This window comes from Solanum verrucosum, unplaced genomic scaffold, assembly GCF_900185275.1.
Source record: "Solanum verrucosum unplaced genomic scaffold, falcon-dt-bn FXZP01001277.1, whole genome shotgun sequence".
NCBI classification, from domain to species: Eukaryota; Viridiplantae; Streptophyta; class Magnoliopsida; order Solanales; family Solanaceae; genus Solanum; species Solanum verrucosum.
Genome location: NW_026019861.1, coordinates 20,446 through 27,765, shown reverse-complemented (window position 1 = coordinate 27,765; position 7,320 = coordinate 20,446). Strand labels below are relative to the sequence as shown.

At 38.9% G+C, this 7,320-nt stretch overlaps 1 pseudogene; it reads left to right on the top strand.

Moving 5' to 3' along the window:
* Positions 1 to 6,498: 6,498 nt before the first annotated feature.
* LOC125818529 (pathogenesis-related leaf protein 6-like) lies at positions 6,499 to 7,006 on the top strand (annotated as a pseudogene).
* Positions 7,007 to 7,320: the final 314 nt, after the last annotated feature.

Genomic DNA, 7,320 nt, shown 5'->3' with positions numbered 1-7,320 from the left:
TTGGTGCACCTTTATCTGATATAATCAAAACTGGCACCCCATGAAGTCTAACTACCTCTTGAAGATACAACTTGGCATAGTCCTTTGCTGAATGATTAGTCTTTACCAGTAAGAAATGGGCTGATTTAGTCATTCGATCTACAATCACCCAAATCGAGTCATGTTGTCTGCGAGACCATGGTAATCCTGTGATGAAATCCATATTGATCATCTCCCACTTCCATTCTGGAAAATCTATATTCTGAGTCATACCACCTGGCCTTTGACGCTCTACTTTAACTTGTTGACAATTCAGACACTTAGCAACAAACTCTGCAATGCCCTTCTTGATACTACTCCACCAATAAACTTCCCTCAACTCACGATACATCTTTGTGGAACCCGAATAGATAGAATATCTTGAGCTATAAGCTTTCTCCATGATCCTTTCTTGGAGTTCATCCACCCTTGGTACACACAATCTACCTTGATATCCCAATACACTATCTCTCCTTGTTCAAAAGCCATTACTTTTTGCTTATGAACATTTGCCTTCAATTCAAGCAAAATAAGATCTTGGTCTTGCTTCTCTTTCACTTTTGACGCTAATGATGATTCAACCCCATTCATCGCTACTACTCATCCTTCTGTGGAATCCATTAGTCGAACTCCTAATCGTGCAAGTCTATGGACATCATTTGCTAGCTCTTTCTTATCTTCCTCAAAATTGGTGGTACTACCCATAAACAATCTACTCAAGGCATCAACAACAACATTATCCTCACCTGGGTGATAAAGAATACTCATGTTATAATCTTTGAGTAGCTCTAACCACCTTCTTTATATGAGATTAAGCTCTTTCTGACTATACACATACTGAAGACTCTTGTGATCAGTGAATACATCTACATTAACACCATAAAGATAATGACACCATATTTTCAAAGAAAATACTACGGCAGCCAACTCTAGATAATGGGTTGGATAATTCTTCTTATGAACTTTCAACTGTCTGGAGGCATAAGCTATAACTTTGTCATTCTGCATTAACACACAACCCAAACCAACTATGGATGCATCACAACATACAATAAAGCCTTGCGTACCTTCTGGTAAGGTCAATACTGGGGCAGTAGTCAACCTCCTTTTCAATTCTCGAAAGCTTTTCTCACAAGCTTCAGACTATTGAAACTTCACTGTTTTCTGAGTCAACTTGGTCAAATGGGACTAAATAGATGAGAACCCCTCTATGAACCTTCTATAATATCCAGCCAACCCCATGAAACTCCTAATGTCAGTTGGAGATGTGGGTCTAGGCCAATTCTGTATTGCCTCTATTTTTTAAGTGTCAACTTTAATTCCATCACCGGAAACAATGTGACCTAAGAATGCCACAGTCTCGAGCCAAAACTCACACTTAGAGAACTTAGCATACAACTCTCTATCTTTAGAGTTTGAAGAACTATTCTGAGATGACTAGCATGATCTTCCTCAATCCTCAAATAGATTAGTATGTCATCAATGAATACGATAACAAAGATATCTAAATAAAGCTTGAATACTCTATTCATAAGGTCCATGAACGCTGCAGATATATTAATTTAACCGAACGACATGACCAGAAACTCATAATGACCATAACGGGTCCTGAAAGTTGTCTTTGGAATATCACATTCCCTTTCTCTTAACTGATGGTAGCCATATCTAAGGTCTATCTTAGAGAAATAAATGGCACCATGTAGTTGATCGAAAAGGTCATCAATTCTCGAAAGATGATACTTATTCTTGATGGTAACCTTGTTCAACTGATGGTAATCTATACACATTCTAAGGGAACCATATTTCTTTCTTACAAATAAGACCGAAGTGCCCCAAGGTGAGACAGTTGGTCGAATAAAACCCTTCAAAGGGAGATCTTTCAACTGCTCTTTTAACTTTGTTGGAGTCATCCTATATTGCGGAATAGATATAGGACGAGTATCTGGAATGAGCTCTATACCGATGTCTATTTCTCTCTTAAGAGGGACTCCGGAGAGATCATCTGGAAAGACTTCTGAAAACTCTTTTACTACTGGAACTGACTGAATATGAGGTATCTCAACACTAGAGTCATTAACTCGGACTAAGTGATAGACACATCCCTTAGAAACTAACTTTTTTGCCTTAAGTTACGACATAAAACGACACTTAGGCACTGCTAAACTAATCTTCCAATCAATAACTGGATCATTAGGAAACTCGAACTTGACAACTCGAGTTCTACAATCAACTGAGGCATAACAGGCATGAAGCCAGTCCATACCTAGAATGACATCAAAATCTACCATGTCTAACTCAACTAAATCAGCCATGATGCTCTTATGATTGACGAAAACGGGAAATCACGATAGACTCCCTCTCCTATAATAAAATCACCAACAAATGTAGAAACATTAAAGGGCTCACTAAGTTTTTCAGGAAGATCATCAAAGTTCATCGCAACATAAGGATTCAAAAAAGATAGACTCACTTCTGGATCTAGCAAAGCATAAACATCAAAGTTAAAGACTTGTATTATACTAGTGACAACATCTGGCGAATCCTCTTGCTCTAGGCGACTAGTGATAGCATAAAGACGATTTCCTCCTCTATCTGCCCCTGAAGTAGCTCCTCAAGATGCAATTCTGCTTGGTAGAGCAACTGAAGAAGACTGGGCCCTATTGTCCCTATTACCATTACCCTGCCTGTTCTTAGAACACTCTCTTATAAAATGACTATTCTGTCCACACTTGAAGCAACCATTGGAGCCCTCACAACACATCACTGGGTGGATCCTACCACACTTAGCATACGTAGGAGGCTTACTACCTCCTTGTGCCATACTACCTTGAGAATAGACAGGTTAAGCTCTGAAGATCTGACTATTGTACTCACATTTGTTCTTTGGTACAGGTGCACTAGCAGATGATGGAGCAGGTCCTTTCTGTTTCTATTGGAAGGAAGACTGGTTCACATTGCTCTTTTGCTGCCCGAACTCATTTCTTGATATCTTAGCCCTCTTGTTCTTAAACTCTTCTTTATTCCTTAGCTTGTCCTTCTCAACTTGTTGCACTTGTATCATTAGCCTTGCTATGTCCATATCCCCTATCAGCATAGTTGTCTTGCCATCATTGCTTGACAAACATACAACCCAACAACGAATAAGCTCATCTTGCTCCTCATGTCAGCAACCATCTCCAGAGCATAGCGGGAAAGTTGTGTGAACTTCAGACTGTACTCATGAATGTTCAGCGAATCCTGCTTAAGAGTAAGGAACTCTCATACCTTTTCTTCTCTCAGCTCTCGGGGGAAGAAATGCCCTAAGATGGCCTCCTTAAAACAATCCCAACTCATATGTAGTGCACCTTCAACTCGGTTCTTCTTCCACTGATCAAACTAGATCCTAGCAACACCCTTCATTTGGTATGCAACTAGTTCCACCCTCTCAGCGTCAACAACATGCATGATCTCAAAAACCTTCTAAAGCTCTTCAACAAAGTTTTATAGATCCTCTGTGACACTTGAACTAATGAAGCTTGGATGATTCATCCTTAAGAACTCACGGATCCTCGAAGTATCAGCCTCTTCCTGACGATTCTCTCGATGTTGCCCAGCTTGGTTGGTTACAACTTGGCTCAACATCTGAATGGCCTCATGAAACTCAACATTGGTGACCTCTCATTGGGGTTGAACTTTTGGTGCATTAGGTATCCCTTGTTCCTGTGGCTTAATATTTCTTCTAGCCAGACGAACTCTGACAACTCCTCGTGGATGCATGATCTGAAAGACACGCGCAAGCACGAGTTAGAAAGAGACTCTTATATAGATACATTATATCACACGAAATGAGTATGAAAGAAGTGAGATAGTTTCCTAAATGTCGCAGCCTCCTAATTATAGATGTGGCGCGCTTCTCACCGATAACTAGGACTCTACAGACACGGCTTCATAGACTCTCTAGGAATCTTGCACTCTGGGCTTTGATACCAAGTTTGTCACTCCTCGAGCCTACACCCTGGGCGGGACTGGCACTCGAGAAACCATTGCTGGCCCCAAGCGAACCCTTGTCATGACTTACTTACTCAGCGGAAGACTTTTATTCAACAAAGATAAATATATGTAATAAACAAGAATGTTATAAAGGAACATTCAACTGGCCAATAAGGCAAACTCAAGTCTCAACATAATAGAATGAAAATGAAAAGACTAAAAAACTAACATCTGACTGCCTATCTATGAAGCCTCTAAAACTGAGATGGATGTCAGGACAAGACCCACGACATCCTAATGAACTAAACATACTAAAAGCAATAAAAGGGATCCTCCGGAAGCAAGAAGGTTCACCAACAACGTTGGAGCTCAACTAGAATCAACGGTGTGCTGGATGCTGATTCTGGTTACCTGTATCTGCATCATAAAAAGATGCAGGGCAAATAGCATTAGTACATTGAATGTACGAGCATGCGAAGGGAAATCTAAACAAGACATAACCTTGAAAGGAACTGAAAGAACAAACCTGGTCTAAACTCAACTCAACTCAACTCAACTGAACTCATTTCAATATAAAACAATAATAAACAAGTGCAATATAAAGAAAAGTTTTTTAAAACATGGATAACAACTCTGTGTATTTAGAAATACAATAGTGACTCTGTATGTATGCGAAAATACAATATAAACTCTGAAATATATATAAAAATACAAAATATTGTTGTGGGAGTTTCTCTAACCGATAATCATCACTTAAGAGTTATTGTGATGATACAACATTTTGCCTCACGCAGCTAGGGCTGTCCTATACCTTGGCGAGGGTATAGAAACTGACTACTAAGTGGATCTACTAGTCTATGCTAAAAAGCACTAAGGAATCATCTAAAAAGTATGACCCTTTTCTACCCTTGGTGGCTACATGATTTATGAGGGTTGGGAGTTGTCTGAACTCCCCCCATATGAGTGCTCAATGATACTCCCAAAATATACTAGCTCAATATGTTTTAAAACATAACTCTGTGGTTTGAGATAATTGCTCAAAACTTAGCTCAAAGACTCTTTTGGAAATCAAAGTTTCCTCTCTTGTTTAATTGTGAAAGCATTTACTCCTGATTGAAAAACTAGCTTAAATGCTCTTTTGGAAATCAAAGTTTCCTCTCTTGTTTAAATGTGAAAACATTTTATCCATTTGGGAATACATAGTTCCTATATACTCTTTTGAAAAAATGAACTTCAACTCTTACTCTTTACTCAACTCAAAACTCAAGTCTTGAAACAAAGTTAAAAAGTTTGTAAAAGACTTTTGGAAAACTCTATGAACTTCTCTTGACTTGACTCTTAACTTTCCTTGAATTGAATTATGGATTCAAGGACCATGATCTCATGTTATGGATGATTTCATGTTTTTTAGACGTACCTTAGAGTATAGAAATCAACTAGGAAACATAGGTACGTTACAAGGAAACTAATATGGAAAGAAGTGGGAAAAAGTAGAAGACCTGGCCTCCCTGACGCTCTGAGTGGCGCGAGGCGCCAAAGCTAAAACTTCAGAAGCAGGGTTGGGGCACACTGGCTGGCGCGGCACCCCAGGGCCCTAACTTCAGACACTGATGTGGGGCGCAATAGCTGGCGCAACGCCCTACCCCCATTCCCAGAATTCTGACGATTTTTCTTGGTCGTTTTTCAACTCTAAATCCTCTAAACTCAATTGGGTCTTTCCCCAAACACTTAGATTCAACTACATAATCAAAATATGCAAGAATATACTCAAAACGACACCTAATTTCATGAATCTAAATCAAGAACTCCTCAACAACTCCCAAAATCAAGAACCCAATAGAAACTTCAAACAAATCCATCAAGAATTCAATTTCTAAACCTTCAAGAATCTAAATTCGATGACATAAATCATGATTGGTGCGTGGATGAACTGACCCAACACTATGTGATCTCACATACCTCGTAGGGATCACCCCTTGATGAAATCCACAATCTTAGCTTCAAGAACTTGATGATTCCTTGTCTCTTCTCCTCTTTTCTCCTCTTATTTTCTCTTCTCTCAAAACCTTAACTCTTTTTGATGAAACGTAAACTGAACCAGATCAGTTTAGACCCCATCTTAATTACCAAAAATGAAATTAAATAATTGGGTAGAAAAAGACCATAATACCCTTCTAAAATCCGGTTTTGACTTTCCTTATCTAGACAACCCAACTTCAAATAGACACATCTCCCTCATACGAACTCGGAATTGAGTAAACTCAGCGGCGTTGGAAAGATAAATCAAAGATATTTTCTACGATATCTCGTAGCACACCTAAATCATCCTGAGCTAGGAGTTATGGTCGTTTGAATTTGACCCAAAACTCAAACTTAACATAACTTAACCAATTTTCCAGATTTTTCATTCTTTTAAAAAATGACTCTTTCTAATTCTAGCTCTTTCTAGTTGCGGGGTGTTTTCTAGTTGCAGGGTGTTACATGTTCTCTCTCCACTAGACCTAAAGCAAAATGGGGTTGTTTAACATCTCATTGTTACTCATTTGTTTCATTGTATTAGCCATATTTCACTCTTGTGATGCCCAAAATTCAACCTAAGACTATCTTGTGGTTCACAACGATGCCCGTGCCCAAGTCGGGGTTGGGCCAATGTCATGAGATGCCATCTTGGCAACCCAAGCACAAAACTATGCCAACTCAAGAATTAGTGATTGCAACTTGATTCATTCTGGTGTTGTGGAGAACCTTTCCAAGAGTGGGGGAGACAACACAGGGAGGCGTGCCATGCAATTGTGGGTGTCAGAAAAGCCAAACTACAACTATGCTACCAACCAATGTGCTAGTTGGAAAGTGTGCGAATACTATACTCAAGTAGTCTGGCGCAAGTCAGTTCGATTAGGTTGTGGTCGGGCTCGTTGCAACAATGGATGGTGGTTCATTTCTTGCAACTATGATCCTGTAGGCAATTGGGTCAGACAACGTCCTTACTAAAGTGTGTTAACTTATGGCATGTTGCTAGTATTAAATAAAATTATTAATTCCCTTTGATGTTGCTAGTATCAATAACTCCACGTACCAAATGTTCATGGTATAGTGCGACTTGTTTCCATTAAACATGACTACATAAAGTTATTCCTATTTTACCTTTCTAAAATTTTGTCTTATAATTGTATAAGTAAATTAATTATCAAACTATTTACCCTTATTAATGGACCATGCCTCAAACTATTTACCCGCTTACCTCACTTTCTTCTTTGTTATTTCGTGCATGATATCAATATGACATCAACATCACTACTATGAATTAATCTTTTGTGATACTCTGTTTGTATG